This window comes from Eumetopias jubatus, unplaced genomic scaffold (assembly GCF_037043125.1).
Source record: "Eumetopias jubatus isolate StellerSeaLion01/CBP00866 unplaced genomic scaffold, mEumJub1_p1.0 scaffold_15, whole genome shotgun sequence".
Classification (NCBI taxonomy): domain Eukaryota; kingdom Metazoa; phylum Chordata; class Mammalia; order Carnivora; family Otariidae; genus Eumetopias; species Eumetopias jubatus.
In genome coordinates, this window is record NW_028274821.1 from 85,445,873 (window position 1) to 85,463,555 (window position 17,683).

General features: G+C 38.6%; 1 protein-coding gene and 1 non-coding gene across 9 annotated transcripts in view; both read right to left on the minus strand.

Moving 5' to 3' along the window:
- The window catches only part of MAPKAP1 (MAPK associated protein 1), a 233,574-nt gene that overhangs the window by 144,163 nt on the left and 71,728 nt on the right, over positions 1-17,683 (minus strand). The gene's annotated exons all lie outside the window — the stretch shown is intronic.
- Positions 5,296-5,427, minus strand: LOC114212944 (small nucleolar RNA SNORA72). The gene has a single exon (XR_003610081.1). It is a non-coding gene; the product is annotated as a small nucleolar RNA SNORA72 (small nucleolar RNA).

Here is a 17,683-nt window from a genome sequence, read left to right on the forward strand (position 1 = left end):
AATCAATTCTACCTTAATCTTTTTTTTTAAAGATTTTATTTATTCATTTGAGACACAGAGATACAGAGAGAGAGAGCATGAGCAGGGAGAGAGGCAGAGGGAGAAGGAGAAGCAGGCTCCCCGCTGAGCCAGGAGCCCGATGTGGGGCTCGATCCCAGGACCCTGGGATCATGACCTGAGCCAAAGGCAGATGCTTAACCATCTGAGCCACCCAGGTGCCCCTCTACCTTAATCTTGCTATCCAAAAACGACAATTCACCTGAGCTGAGACTGAGCAAGTATAGCAATTATCTCTGTACCTATTAGATAAAAAATAATATAAGGGCAGAACAAAATGCAATTCTGACTGCTGCAACAAAAATGCTATTGCATTTATTACTAAATTAAATTACTCCCTTTCCCCAAAATGGAAAAGAACACCCTATAAGAAACACTGTTAGGCTTAGTAAACATAGTATAATCTAATGGGAAAATATAGTTCCTCATTGTTAAGAAAAACTAACAAAATTCACTTTAAGTATAATTTTAAAAATTATTCTACACATATTTTTGTATTTTGAAATATTCCAAGAGGAGATGTCCTAATGAAGATGCTATTCAAAAGATAAATGCCTTTACAAACATTAAAACCTCTGACGGGTCAAATCCTGGCAGGTAACACTTCAGCATCTGAAAGCAGACAGCTTCCATTGCTTTCTGAAGGAACTTAGGTGGAACATTTTTAATACATCACCATGTCACTTTTTAATGTGCCCCAATCTATTAACCACATGGCAAACTAACAGGGATTTTTAAAATATGGGTTTTATGGTTTTGTGCTGGTGATTAATTAAATAAATAGCCACTGTTTCACAAATCATCCCTCTAATTAGTCTAAAACAGACACTGCGTTCACTGGTACTGCTGCCATCTGAAGCTCACAGAAGGGCAGGAGTGGTGCGGCACGGTCGCATCTCTGCACCTTGGAGCCCACCGTGGCAGACTCCACGGCTGGCATCCCAGCCTGCCACCCAGAGGCAGAGGTGCCATCTCTGCAGGTGCTGCAGTCAGCTGGAATCTGATTCCAGCTGCTCAGAAAAGATGTACTCCTTAATTATTCTCCCTCACCCTAAAGGAAACAATGGAACAACAAAGGAATAAAAGTGCAACCTCCAGCTGCAAACAGACGAGGTTTCACCAACACAGTTCCTAGACTGAGTAAGAAAGTTGGTTCTGGTTATCTAGTGTAGGAAAAACTGTGCAGCTAGGTCAAACAGGCTTTCCTTAGAACTCAAAATATGTCATTCTCTTAAACTCAGATATTAAGGAATTACTTCCAAATCTTATTATTTAAAAGACTGAGAAGGTCACTCTTTTAAAAGCTGATAGGAATTCAATCTAACTTGTTTTAAAATAGCATATTTTAAAAAAATGGTAATTCCTCTGAAAGCAAATTAAAATTAGAGGTAATTTTTAGTGCCAGAAAAAAAAAAATCAAATGGGAATATCTCAAGAATCCAATTTTCTTCAGGAAATACATTAAGTAGTTTCTTAATCTTGGTATTTAAACTTCATTAGGTAGGTTTAGAGAAAGGAAGGGAGGAAGGAAAGAAGGAAGGAAGAAGACAGAAAGTGGGTGGGAGAAACAGAAGGAGGGAAGGAGGAATGAACAGAGGGAGGAAAGGAAGAAGGAAAAGAAAAGGGAGACAGGCAGGGGGAAAGGGAATGGGCAAGGAAATGGGAAAATTCAGTAGAGATAACACACCCAAGTGTGCTACAGAGTATTCTACAGAAAGGCTGTCCTCATTTCCCCTCTAGGAGACCCTTTCTAAGAATGGGAGGAAATGGGGTATAGTAAAAAAAATTTGGCCCCTGAAGCAAGATAAAGGGTCCTATGTTCTTGGCCCAAATCATATAATCCTGTTTAGCCTCAGTTTCCTTCCATACTACACAGGATTTTAGCCCCTACTCTATATAAATTATATAGGGACACTGAGATGCTGTGGCTAAAGCATCTAACACATTCCTTACACAGAACAGATGATCAATAAACAGCGGACATGATGGTGGCCAGGAGAAATGGGTTGAAGGCAGACCCTAAGTTACTTATTTTCACCCTACAGCACTTTTGTGAAAGAGCCTATGTAAGTACAGCCAACATTGCACATGCTATGTTCCAAATACAAGAGAGAGTGACAAAAGCACAAAATGTACATGAACACAGAACTACCACATATACTCACCATACTGAACAAAACCCAAATCACCATCAACTAAGAAGAAATTTAATCTTTATTGGGCACAGGGATAGGGGAGGGTGTTTCTCAGACTGTTTATGTGGAAGAAATTAGAGGGAAAATGAATGAGCTTTCTGAACGTGTGGAGAAAAAGGAAGCCTCTTGCACTGTTGGTGTGAGTGCAAGCTGGTGCAGCCACTGTGGGAAACAGCGTGAAGGGTCTTCAAAAAGTTAAAAATAAAGAACTACCCTACATTCCAGCAATTGCACTACTGAGTATTTACCCAAAGAATACAAAAACACTAATTCAAAGGGATACATGCACCCCTATGTTTATAGCAGCGTTATCTACATTATCTACAACAGCCAAGATAATGGAAATAGCCCAATGGTCCATCAACTGAAGAATGGATAAAGAAGATGTGGCGTGTGCGTGTGCGTGTGCGTGTGTTTTAAGTATATGTTAGCTGCCTGCCTATTTTGATAGGAGTATAATTCATTGCATTCTTGAGAACCTTCACTTGTTTTTCCAGTTCATGCCTACTTACTGTCTCAGTCACTATAGTATTAGGAGAAACCATGTGGAATTGCCATTTTTGTAGGTTATAAACCATGACTGTCAGCAGTTTCATGTGCTTCAACTTAATGTAAGAGAAACTATTTGAGAGTCTAATATATGCCAGAGTGCCTACTATGCTAATTCATTCATTCTTCCCAGCTTCCCTATAAAATATATATTACTTTCACCGTTTTGGGAAGGAGAAACTGAGGCTCTCAGAGATGAACAAACATGCCTGAATTTACACAGCTAGTAAGTAGTAAAGCCAGATTTCAAGCCAGATCTTGTTGAATCCAAAGCTCAATCATTTTCTTTTTTTCAAAGTTTTTATTTTAATTCCAGGTAGTTAACATACAGTGTTATTTTAGTTTTAGGTGTACAATGTAGTGATTCAACACTTCCATACATCACCCGATGCTCATCTTGACAAGTGCAGTCCTTAATCCCCATCACCTATTTCAGCCATTCCCCCCACTCACCTCCCCCCCCAACCACCAGTTTGTTCTCTATAGTTAAAAGTCTGTTTCTTGCTTTGTCTCTCTCTTTTTTTCCTTTGTGCTCGTTCATTTTGTTTCTTAAATTCCACATATGAGTAAAATCATATGGTATTTGTCTTTCTCTGACTGACTTATTTGGCTTATCATAATACTCTCTAGCTCCATTTAATTCATTGCAAATGACAAGATTTCACTCTTTTTTTATTGCTGAATAATATTCCATTGTGTCTGTGTATGTGTGTGTGTTTTAAGCAGGGCTTGAATGCACGACTCATGAGATCAAAACCTGAGGTGAAATCAAGAGTTGGACACTTAACCGACTAAGCCACCCAGGCACCCCATAAAAAGAGTTTTTTAAGACTGGCTCATGATCCCAATAATATAACAGCTAGTATTTATTAAATACTTACAACAGGGCAAATACTATCCCATATATTTGATGTCTATAATACTAGCTTAGGTAATCCCAGAACTCAGTGAAACAGATTCAACTCTTCTCCCCATTTTACAGAAGAAATGGAAGCCTAAAGAAATGAAGTAACTTGCTCAATGTCACACAGCTGATAAAGCCATGATGTCAACCTGGAGCTAACTTTTGAGCCTGAAGTCTTACTCACCACTTAAAACTGCCTCTGAACACTGCAAAGCTGCTTGTTTTGCTTTTAATAAAATTACGGGTGGACAAGGGACTAGAATACGCATTTCTCCAAAGAAGACATATAAATGGCCAATAAACACATGAAAAGATGCTCAACGTCACTACTTAGAAGGAAAATGCAAGTAAAAACTACAATGAGATAGCAATTTACACCCATCAGGATGGCTACTATCAAAAAACCCCAGAAAACTGCAAGTTGGTGAGGATGTGGAGAAACTGGAAACCTTGTGCACTATTGGTGGAAAAGTAAAATGGTATGGAGGTTCCTCAAAAAATTAAAAATAGAATTACCAAAGGACCCAGCAACTCCTCTTCTGGATATATACCCAAAAGAACTGAAAGCAGGGTCTTGAAGAGGTATGTGTACACTCGTGTTCCCTGCAGCATTCTTCACAACAGCTAAAACATGAAAATAACCCAAGTGCCCATTGACAGATGAATGGATAAGCAAAATATGGTATATACATATGATGTAATGTTTCTCAGCCTTAACAAGTAGGGAAATTCTGCAATATGCTACAACATGGATGAAACTTGAGGATTATGCTAGGTGAAATAAACCAGTCACAAAAAGACAAATAATTGTATGATTCCACTTATATGAGATACTTAGAGTAGTCAAGATCACAGAGACAGAAAGTAGAATGGTAGTTGCCAGGGGCTGGGATGAAGGAGGAAAGGAGAGTTATTGTTTAATGGATATAGAGTTTCAGTTTTACAAGATGAAAAGAGTTATGGAGACGGATGGTAGTGATGATCACACAGTAGTCGCCCCTTACCAGCAGTTTCACTTTCTACAGTTTCAGTTACCTGTGGTGAACTGTGATCCAAAAGCAGATGAATTCTCCTTCTGAAACACTGTCAGAAGGTCAATAATAGTAGCCTAATGCTACATCACAATGCCTATGTCACTCACCTCACTTCATCTCATCACGTAAGCTTTTTGTAACTTCACATCATCACAAGAAGGGTAAGTACAGTAAGATATTTTGAAAGAGAGACCACATTCACATAACATTTTTCTTTTTTTTAGTTTTACAACTCATTTAATGGCAACTGGTAATCATCAAATTATTATTTTCTTTTTGAAAATTTTTTAAAGATTTTATTTATTTATTTGACAGAGAGAGAGAGAGAGAGAGAGAGAGAGACAGCGAGTGAGGGAACACAAGCAGGGGGAGCGGGGGAGGGAGAAGCAGGCTCCCCGCCAAGTAGGGAGCCTGACGCGGGGCTCAATCCCAGGACTCCCCAAATTATTATTTTCAAAGGTTATTACACTAGCTGTGCCGTCATTTCTCCAGGATGACCAGATACCTAGAGTCACAGACATTTCCCACATACGATGCACCATATAAATTAGACTTGGTTTATCACCAGCATTGATAAAATCAGACCTAGGGAAAGAACTAGGTCTGAGGACACATGCATGGTCTTAATAGAGCAAATGTTTGGCCTGCCCTGATTATTGTAAAATCAGAAGAGTGAGAATATTCATGAACTTACAGTATATTGTTATAGTTGTTCTATTTTATTATTAATCTCTTACTGTGCCTAATTTATAAATTAAACTTTATCGTAGATATGTATGTATAGAAAAAAAAACCCTATACATATAGGGTTCAATACTATACACAGTTTCAGGTATCCACTGGGGTCTTGGAACAGATGTCCTGTGGATAAGGGGGGACTACTGTAAGACATTATGAATGCATTTAATACCACTGAACTGTACATTTCAAACTGGTTAAGACAGTAAAACAAAAAACAAAACCACAACTTAAAAAAAACTAACAAACACTGTATGGCGACAAGAAGCAATTTATTTACAAATCACTTTCTGGGCCTTCCAAAGGATGGACATATCAGAAGGGAAGCAAGCCCCAGCAGTGAGAGTATTTCATATCAGCCCCTGCAGTGACTAGGATGACAATACATTAAAAAGCTCCACTGTAACCATGGCATTCTAGGAAACCACTTCTCCCATATCACAGTGTTATTTAAAAAGAAAAAAAATGCAGACACGCTTCGAAGTTTCCAGGAAAAGTCCTAAAGTTTTAATCAAACAGCTGCTGTGTTCCCATTATGTTATAGTTAAGCCTTTTCACTCTGTGACAAAGGCAGCAGAGCTTTTCGTTTATTTGTTCATTTATCTACTTATGTTTACGTCTTACTTCCTGAATCCTTTCATGTAAACAGTGAACAAGTCATCGCAGAAAGGGAAATGGCACCGACAGTGGATGCTATGAATCCACTCCCTTTAAAAAAAGAATTCAAGTCAAGGAAATCCCCAAACGCCATGCTTTCAAAGCCAGGATTGTAAAAGCAATCACATTTGCATTTAAGGCTTCCTGGAGCCGCCTCTGTGGCACCAAAATGCACCAAAGATAAAGAAGATGTTTGTGCTAAGTTGGGAAAGTGGAAACATCAGCATTTCTGCCTTCAGCCCATTATTTCTGCTCGCCAGACAGCACCTGAGAAAGCATCAGGAGTGGTGTCTTCCATGCAGCCACTGCTCCTGTAAAGCCTGTGCTCAGGGGTTTCCCTGGGGTTTCCTTTCCGACAATTGCAGCAGAGATTCTGAGAGGAGCCCAAACAAGCTGCCTTCACCTTCCCGTAAACTGATATTTCCATAGAGGATTAAGACAAACGTTTCTAATAAGCCAATTTCCTTTACTAAAAAACTAAAGTGACAATAGTAGTACCAAGAGAAATACACAAAGACAATGAATAAGACACACTTTTCTTGTCTTTGGGCATGCAAAAATATAGAGCAAAAGGTTAGATGGAGGTGGGCTACACAATTCCCTCTCATATCTGATGCTCTACACTGGAGCCTAATGAAAAGTTATACAAGAATTTCATTGAGGCCTGGTTTACCAGGGGGAAGAGGCAAAAAGTCTAAATGCTTCATATAATCTGATATATGCTGATGCTGCATGGTATGTATTTCCGTATTCTTGTTTATTACAAATTTTTCTATTCAGAAGAATGCAACTATATCTCTTTTCTAGTAAGGTATTTCCAGAACTCTGGGGATGCCAAACAGTTCCTTGTTGAACTGGTGAGAATGAAAATCCCTAACTATCCTTGAGGTCCCTATAGAAGGGAACAAGCATCCTTCTCCTAAAGTAAGCTAGGCAGCTCCCTTGGGGTGCAGGAAGTCAGAACTCCCTCTGACCCAAAGGGGAAGGGATATATATGCTCCTGAACTAACTGAACAGAACACAAAAGAAAAAGCCAGAGTAGAGAATATCCTTACTAAATCCAAGTCTTGGAAAGCTGAGGGGAGCCAGAGGACCTTTTTGGCTTTGGTCACCTGCCAAGCTTCATATTGCTTCTCGCATCTTCTAATACTGTGGTACCTTTCTTGCTTTTCCCTTTATGGTTGTGTCTGCCATATACCCATATTCAGTTTTACACTATTACATGTATAATGTGAGATATTTCACGTTTAACTCTCTGTATTAACACCTTGAACACTTCCGGAAAGAGAATGGCTAAAATTAAAAACAGCTAACATTTACTCTATGTGTCAGGCACCAGGCTGATCCCTTTACATATATTATCTCCTTTGATCCTCAAAACTGCCCTTACTTACCCCCTTTTACAGATAAATAAATATTAAGAAGTTAAAGAAATCATTAAAAGTCACACGGCTAGTGAGAGAACTCAGATGGAAACCCAGGTCTGATGGGACTCGAAAGACCACAATCTTTAACTTACGATAATTCTCCCCAAAACCAATATATTTTTAAAGGTTTTTCTTTTGGAGGGGAAAAGCCTCGTATTATACTCTGAATCAACATTTTCATGAAATCAAGAACAATGACATATTTATGCATAAACTGTCTCTATCTTTCTCATCCTTCTATAATACTCTTTCTACAACAGTTAAGATAAGACAACCCATTAGAAAAAATGTTCTATTTTACTAAAGGACTTCTATTTCAGCCATATGGCAAAATATGTACCCTGACCAACATTGCACAGACTCAGAAAATCCAGTGAAACCCAAAGAGAAAAAGAAAAAATAATCTGCATCTAAACATGAAATTGCACATACACCAGGTAAATACTAACCAAATGGAGCTGGTATAGCTATGTTAAAGGGGAGGGGGGGTCCCTAGAGATAGAGTCACAAATCACAAATAGTTCAATTTACCAGGAAGAAATAATTCTGAACTTGTATGAACCTAAAAACATAGCCTAATATGTAAAAGAAAATCTGTCAGAACCCTAAGGGAAAACAGGCCATCTATCAACGCAGTGGAAGATTCTAATGTATCTTTGTCTAATTGATAGTGCAGGCAGACAAAAAAATACCAATAAAGATACAGATTTTAACAGAATTAACGGGCTTGACCTAATGGACAGATTTAGAATCCTGCAACCAAGAGCAGCAGTTGCTCCAGTATTTTTTCCTGGTTCACAGGTAGTATTTATGAAAAGTGGCCTACATTAGTGGACATAAAACCATGCTCAACAAATTTCAAATAATTGGTATCATTAGGCCATATTCTCTAACCACAGAACAATAAAATTAGAATCAATAACTAAAAAGCAAAATTATAGAAACCTAATAGGTTTGGAAATTTATAAACACATAAATAATTCATGTATCAAATAGGAAGTAATAGGAATTAAAAATATCTAAGGACATATCCAAAAAATGTGAGATTATGAGATAAAGCTAAAGGATAAAGGACCTGCACCTCCACAGCAAGTAAACACTATAATGATCCCCCCAAAGTATCTATGGCCATTTTGCAATCATACACTGACAAAGAGGAATACCACACTTCAAGAACTGTTGGACATTGCTGAAGCTAAAAATGGACCATGGCTATACTACAGTCCCACTCAGGAGTGGCCTTAAAAGACAACAGTGATAGGGAATCTTCCCAATAGTCAGAGTTCAGGACAATGTGTTTGTTCATCTTCTTTGTGTCAAAGCAAAGGCAAGTGTCAGGAGGTTAAAATATGTAGACTCTTGGGAACTTGGACCTCAGCAGAGTCCTCATTATCCTACCCAGTAAGAGTGGCTCACTGTGCCTAAACTGTGCGAACAATGGTTTATGCTGAACACCTCCCTTCCTTCTAGGACTCTGGAATTTTGGTACATGCTAGGCAGAGGGTGCCCATGTGACAAGCTTCCAAAAGAAACCGTGGGCACTGAGTCTCTAATGAGCTTCCCTAGTAGATACTATTTTGCCCATGTTGACAAAACTCATTGCTGGGAGGAATTAAGCATATCCTGTGTGACGCCACTGAGAGAGGACTCTTAGAAGCGTGGACCTAGACCTGATCCCATAGGCCTTTTCCCTCTGTTGATGGTACTTTGTATCCTTTTGCTGTAATAAATCATAGACATGAGTACAACTCTATGCTGAGTCCTGTAAATCCTCCTAGTAAATCGCTGTCTGGGGGACTCCCAACACACACTTGCTTTAACTTCAGCCAGTCTCTTTGTTATTGGTCTCTCCAGTGCTGGCACAGTGGACACATGAACAGAGTAGCCATGGTGGCAGAGACTGAGGCTATATATAGGACCAACACCATTATCTCCCACTCACCAAGGCTGATGTTGCTCCTGCCTACTGTCAAATATCCAACCTGACAGCAAAAGAGAAAAATGCTGAGTCCCTAATACAGCATCATCCCTAAGAAGACCAACCAGCCATTTGGTGGCAAGCTGAATGCACTGGACCCCTTCTACTCTGAAAGTGGTTTTGGCAGAGACCAATACTTATTAAGTATGGGTTTGCATTTCCTGCCAGTAATGCCTCAGCTAGTACCAGCATCTCAGAGTGTTTGATCCACCAAAGTGGTAGCCCACCTAATATTCCACCGGACTGAGGAATCCACTTTATAGCAAAGGAGATGTAACAGTAGCATATCATACATGGTCATATCATACACGACATGACCCAAAAGCATATCATACATGGTTATATCACACACCACATGACCCAAAAGCTGTCCATCTAAAAGAGTGATTGAACAACATGTTGATGGTACAGATAAGGCACTAGCTCACAGATGACACCCTGTTAGGCTGGGATGCCATTTCCAGGATGCAACATATATACTAAAAATCAACAACCATTATACGGTATTATGTCCCCAGCAGATAAAATACATGGTTCTAGGAACCAAGAAGAAGCAGCAAGATTAGCTATTATTCCCAGTGACCCATTTGGGGAATGCTTCCCATCTCTAGAAATTAGGGCTCTGTGAATTTAGAGAACCTGGTTCCCAAAGGGAGAACACTTCCACCAAGAGACACAGCAGAAGTCCCACTAAATGTTAAACTATGGCTGCCACTCATGCTCCTTGTGTCAAGTGCTATCAGGCAAGAAGAAAAAGCACAATCCTGACAGGAGTAATTAATTCTCATCAGGAGAAGGTAGGGCTGCTGTTACATAACAGAGGCAAGAAGGAACACATCTGGCCAGTAAATCTTCTTGGGCATATTTTGTTCCTCTTTTGCCCAATTTTGATGGTAAATGGACAAATGAAGCAGACACAGCCTTTGAACAGGGACTTGGACCCTCAGGGATCAGGGTGTGAGTCATCATACCATAAAAGCCATTGGGAGCAGCAGAGATGCTAACTGAGATTGAAGGGACTAAAATGGATACTTGAAGAGGTGGATGAGTTTCAGTTGTGTCCTTAGGAGCAGTTGTTCTTAGGAGCAGTTGCAGAAATGCGGACTACAGTTTATTCCACTAACCTTCCTTGAATAAGTTTCCCCAAAGCAAAGAAGCCCACCACAGATGTGAAGGAATGGTCCCAAAATTTTAAGAAACAAATAAATACAAGTGACACCAAGGGTAGACTGGCATGGTCCCTGGCTGCACCACCCAGATGCCATCTTCAGGAATTAAGGGTATATTCTCCAACTGCTGGGATGGCTGCTATCAGCTGCTAGTCCTTTCCTGGAATTAAACAGGCTGATAGAGCCACCTTGGTCAAGACCACACCCCCTTTTCAGGGTGGCTAGCATTCAATGATAAGTCACATGCAAGGAATACAAAGGCCTGGCCTCTTATCCCATCTTATCTTATGCGGCAACCCTGAAGTGTCATCCTAATTTCAGAGTGCCCCATGGTGCCAGCACTACAACTCCTCCTTCTACCCAATCCTGTTTCCTTCTCTTCTCCCCATAGATGCTGATCCAGAAAGCACTCTCTAATAACTAATTTCCAGCATGTGTATCTCCACTTCAGATTCTGCTTCCCATGGGACCTAACCCGCTACAACAGTTTATTAGCAAGTTCTAACAAACATTCAAAAACAGATAATGCTACTATTACCCATATTATTAAATGGTACCGAAAAAGAATAATTCCTAAATCACTCTACAAGGCTACCAAAACTCCGTATCAAAACCTGAGAGTATGAGATAGGAACACTACAGGCCAAGTTTACTTGTGAACAAAGATGCAAAAATCCTAAAGAAAATATTAGCAAACCAATCCAGCACTATATAAAAGCTAGGATACTTGATGACGAAAGTTTATTTTATTTTGTCATATGCAAGGTTGGTTAAACCAAGAAAATAAATTTATATAATTGATCAGATCAAGAAATTAAAGGAAAAAATAATATGGCAGTATACATATAGAAAGCACTCAGTACATTCAACATTCACTCATGATTAAAAAATGATAATCTTAGCAAACTAGGAGTAAAAGGGATCTTTCTTAATCCAACACAAGCCATCTACCAAACAACAAACATCATTCTTTTTTTTTTTTTTTAAGATTTTATTGATTTGACAGAGACACAGCGAGAGAGGGAACACAGGCAGGGGGAGTGGGAGAGGGAGAAGCAGGCTTCCCGCGGAGCAGAGAGCCCGACGCGGGGCTCGATCCCAGGACCCTGAGATCATGACCTGAGCCGAAGGCAGACGCTTAACGACTGAGCCACCCAGGTGCCCCAACAAACATCATTCTAAATGGTGGAATATTGAAAGTATTTCCTTAATATCAGGAACACAACAAGATTACTTTATTCAGCATGGTATTAGAGGTCTTAGCCAGCTCAGTAAGGCAAGAAAAAGAGAAGTAGAAGGGTTAGAAAGAAGACAGCAAGACTATCATTATTTGCAAATCACTGACTCCAGAGAAAACCAAAAAAGGCATGAAACAGGATTACTAAAAGTTTACTAAGGTTGTTGAAATTAAACCAATTCAGAAGAATCAACTGCCTCTGTTAATGATGAAAATCTCTGTTAGGTGAATAAATACAACTGGGAGGAGGAGGAGGAGAGGAACAGAGGAAGAATCAACTGCTACTTATAAACACTAGCAACAAACACACACTATGATTTAAACGATATGGGGAGCAGAACCAAAAAATATTAAGGATTTGTAAATCAATCTAAAAAAGACATAAGACTTCTATGGAGAAAATCATAAAATTTTATGAAAGACATTTTTTAGATCACTTAGGTAAATGAAGAGATATACATGTTTAAAATAGTAAAGATATAAATTCTCCCAAATTGATCTACAAATTCAGTCCAATCAAAACCTCAATAGGAATTTTTTAAAAACTTGACAAGCAGTTTCATAATTTATATGGAAGGGTCAAGAATATACAGGATGCTCATAATTAAGAAAAAAAGAGTTTAAGGGGCATGATTTACCATATATGAGAAACTGTTTTAAGTCTGAAATAATTAAGAGAGTGTGATATTAACCTAGGGAAAACAAACCACTGGAAAAGGAGAGCTCAGAACCAGTAGCACACAAAAAGGGAAGTTTCGTATCTACATGACTGAGCTAGCACCATGGAACAGGGGGAAATGGGACTTAAATAACTAATGCCCAGACAACTGATCAACCACCCAGAAAAAAAAAACTGAAATTGCACCTTTACCTCACACTACATGTCTTAAAAAAAAATAAAAATAATTCCACACAGATTATTTAAATACAAAAACTTAAATACAACATATGAAAATATCTTTATGATCTTGGGGTAGGGAAGGATTTCTTAAACAAGACAAAAAAAGTTTAAGTAATGAAGCAAAAGACTCATAAATTCGATACATTAAAAATAAGAATTTCTGGGGCGCCTGGGTGGCTCAGTCGTTAAGCATCTGCCTTCGGCTCGATCCTAGGGTCTTGGAATCGAGTCCCGCATCGGGCTCCCTGCTCTGCGGGAAGCCTGCTTCTCCCTCTCCCACTCCCCCTGCTTGTGTTCCCTCTCTTGCTCTGTCTCTCTCTGTCAAATAAATAAATAAAATCTTTGGAAAAAAATAAGAATTTCTGTTCATCAAAAAACACCACAGGGCGCCTGGGTGCCTCAGTCGGTTAAGCGGCTGCCTTCAGCTCAGGTCGTGATCCCACAGTTCTGGGATCGAGCCCCACGCCGGGCTCCCTGCTCCGTGGGGAGCCTGCTTCTCCCTCTCCTCCCTACTCATGCTCTCTTGCTATCTCTATTGCTATTTCTGTATCTCTCTCTCTCAAATAAATAAATAAAATCTTAAAAAAGAAAAAAACACCACAAAGATAATGAAGACAAGCCACAAATCAGAAGAACATTTCTGCAATAAAATGATTAGTATCCACATACATAAAAAATGTTTACTAGCCAGGGGCGCCTGACTGGCTCAGTTGGTTAAGTGTCTGCCTTGGCTCAGGTCACGATCCCAGGGTCCTGGGATCGAGTCCCACATCAGGCTCCTTGCTCAATGGGAAGCCTGCTTCTCCTTCTCCCTCTGCCTGCTGCTCCCCCTGCTTCTGCTCTCTGTCAAATAGATAAATAAAATCTTTAAAAAAAATGTTTACTATCCAAAATACATTTTTTAAAATTCCTTCAAATCATTAAGAAATGATAAACAACGGGGCACCTGGGTGGCTCAGTTAGTTAAGCATCCGACTCTTCATTCCGGCTTACGTCATGATCTCAGGGTCATGAGATTGAGCCCCATGTCAGGCTCCACTCAGCAGAGTCTGCTTGAGATTCTCTCTCTTCCTCTCCCTCTGTCCCTCCCTCCCTCTAAAATAAATAAATAAATATTTTAAAAAATGGTAAACAAAAATGGACAAAGGATTTGAACAGTATTTCACAGAACAGGAAATATGAATAACCAATGCACCTACAAAGGATGTTCAATTCCAGTTATAATCTGAGAAACACAAATTCAAATCACAACGAGATATAATTTCATACCTGCAAGACTGGAAAAAATTAAGTCTGACGGGATAATTGGGATACTTACGCACTGCTGTAAATGGGAATGATCACTTTGGGAAAACAATTTGTTATTATCTATTAAGGCTGAAGCTGCATTCATATCCTGTGACCCTGTAATTCCAAACCTGCATGCATTCTGGAACAGGATTTTTGAAACCATGGTCCTGAGGGCTGGGAAATCAATGTAGGCAATTCTGACCAATATTTATTTTTTTCAAGATTTTATTTATTTATTTGACAGAGAGAGAGAGAGAGAGAGTGAGCGAGAGAGAGAGAACCGGCAAGGGGAGTGGCAGGCAGAGGGAGAGGGAGAAGCAGACTCCCCGCTGAGCAGGGAGCCTAACGAGGGGCCCCATCCCAGGACCCTAGGACCATGACCTGAGCTGAAGGCAGAGGCTTAACCAAGTGAGCCACCCAGGTACCCCAATATTTCTTGAATTAACTACAACAGACTAGATTAGAATAAAAAGTATCAGAGTGCATTTGCACTTAGTGAAGGTAAGTATTCTTAGATGAAAATTTTGCTTCCATATGTTATATATTCATACATATGTGTGTACATCACACACTACAGGTATGTATGCGGGGTCGGGATATAAAATGTACCTCCCATTACAGATGTGATTCATGGTTAAACATGGTTCTAAGCCTTTGCCTTGGGTTAATTCCTGCACATGTAAATTATTTATAAACAGTACTGTTCGTAGTAGCAAGAACAACCCAAATGTCCATCAACAACTGCATCGATAAATTACGGTATATTCATACAATGGAGTTTCTCCATTAATGAAAATAAATTAATTACAGCTACAACCATCAACACAGGTGAATCTCAGGAACATAATGTTGAGAGAAAAAAGTTACAGAAGAATTTAAAGCATAATTCCATTAAAATAAAGTTCAAAAATGCACTGTTTAGAGATACAAACTAAGAGAGAAGGCTATAAGGAGAATCAAGAGAACTAAAGACACTTCTGTGAGTGGGAGGAGAGCAAGAACAATACAGAGGGGACTTCAAAAGTAAAAACAGTGTTCTTCCTCCCACGCTGGGTGATGGGCACACGAGTGATTACTACATAATTAGTTATACCTTGGATATATCTTTAAAATGATTTTCTGCATTCACTCAATATTTTAATTTTCAAAAATTTAAGACATATGTACGAGTAAACCCTATCTGTATTTCAAAGATGGATAAGGACCCTCACAAACTTTCCAGCTTATGTGGAGAAGAAAAGTACTCAATTATTCCCACAAACTTTCCAGCTTTTGTGGAGAAAAAAAGTACCCAATTATTCCCAAGTAACCAACAATTTCCTTTAAGGACTTAGGGAGGGAGGAGGGGAAAAAGAAATGTATTATGTGCTAAAAGCATTTTTGACAATTTCTCTTCATATTCTTTCCTCATCAAATTCTCTGGTCTGCTATAGTTTACAAATCAAAAAACCCTCTTAAAACAGAAGGCTGAATGCTAGAGACAACTGATTATAGGACTACTATGAATCAAGGAACAGAATGTTCACAGGAAAAAGCAATCCAAGATTCCTACGAAGTTTAATTGAAGCTCTGGAAAACCTCAAAAGGATTTCAGCTGCTAATCAAATGTTGTTTTATATTTGATTAAATGCAAGATTATTAATTGAACACCAAGACATAATCTTATGGTATATTGTCAAGTATTACTTTTTTCCCAGAGTGAAAGAAAAAAGAATACCAAGTGATTTTTCGGGAGAAAATACACACCTCAAATGATATTTTTCAACAAAGGCAAAAAAACCCCAACAAACATGCACCCTATTTAATATAGGAGCTTATGAGCACTGCAGGAAAGGGTCACTAGAATACAAAGACATTTTCCAACTCTGCCCTCCTTTTTTTCACTCTTTAAAATTTGTCTTAATATTCCCCGTTTGGCACGGACACTGGCTGGCTAGCTACATTTTAGCAATGTTTACATCTTGAAATCTAAAGAAAGAATGAACATTTACTTAATGCCAACTTTTAGCTTAATGTCAAGTACATGGTGGTGGTAGTAGTGACGATGTAATAGCAAAAACACTAGAGAAAGTAGTCAGAGATACAGAAGTAGAAATGAAAGAGGTAAAATGAAATTGCTATGTTATTCTATATATTACTGTATATTAATAATGTTCTTATATATTTGGAAATCTTATAAGAATTAAAAACTATACGTTGAATTTGGTAATGTAAAGGATATACAAAATTAACACAGAAATCAGCAGCCTTCATACAGTTAGAAAATAAGTCCCCATATACAATGCAAAAAAAAAAAACCACACAAAAAAACCTTCCCCAAATAAATAAATTCAAAATCCAGAAGTTAAGGAAAAATAATAAATTTCACGCCTTAAAAATTTTTTTTGTGTATAGTCCAAAAAATCTATAAGCAAAGGCAAAAGATATACAAGATAAACAATAAACTGGACTAATCCCCCTAATATATAAAGAACTAGAAAAAAAGAAAAAGATCAAGAATCCAATACATCTGCGAAGTTTACAAAACTGCCAAGGTTCTTAAACGAATGAAAGGCTTAACCTCACTCATAAGAGAAAGGCAAATTAAAATTACACAGATTCACTTTTCACCTATTAGACTGGCAAAAATCCAAACATTTTATAAATTCTGTGGTGAGGCTGTGAGGAACCGCATACTCTCTTATATTGCTGGTTAGAATGTAACTGGCACAAACTCTATGGACGGCAATTTGGCAATACTTAAAAAATTACAAACACATATTCCCTTTGACCCAGCAATTCTGCTTCTTGGAATTTATCCTACATATATAATTGCACACATGCAAAATGCTACGTGTACAAGATTATTCACTGTTGCATTGTTTGTAATAGTAAAAGATTTGAAATAACTCAAGTCTCCTTCAACAGGGAACTGGCTTAATAAATTATAGTATTTCCTAACAATGGACTACTATGCAGCTATATGAAGGAATGAGAAATTTTCTGGGCAGTATTATAGAGTGATTTCCAAGTTATATTGTTAAGATAAAAAAGCAACCTTTGGAACAGTGTTAATAGTATGTTACGTTTTGTGTAAAAGGGGAGAAAAGTAAGAATATATATTCATATTTACATAGAGACATTCTGGAAGATATACAACAGACTAGTAAAATGGGTATGGGTAGGCACTAGATGAATGGGGGGCAGGAGGGAAAGAGACTTTTCACTGTGTAATACCTTTTCATATTTCTGGATCATAAAAAGCACTGCCCCTTGGGGTGCCTGGGTGGCTCAGTCAGTTAAGCATCAGACTCTTGGTTTCGGCTTAGGTCACAATCTTGGGGTCGTGGAACTGAGCCGAGTCAGGCTCCATGCGTTGAGCTTGCTTAAACTTCTCCTCTCCCTCTGCCCCTCCCAACTCTCTCTCTCAAAAAAAAAAAAAAGCACTGCTTTTTAAAACATGAAACATGAAATCATGAAATCAAAACATGAAATCAAAAATAGTAAGACAAAAATAACAATAGCAGCTATCATTTCCTGAGTACTTTTTTCAAGGTGGGCATGTATT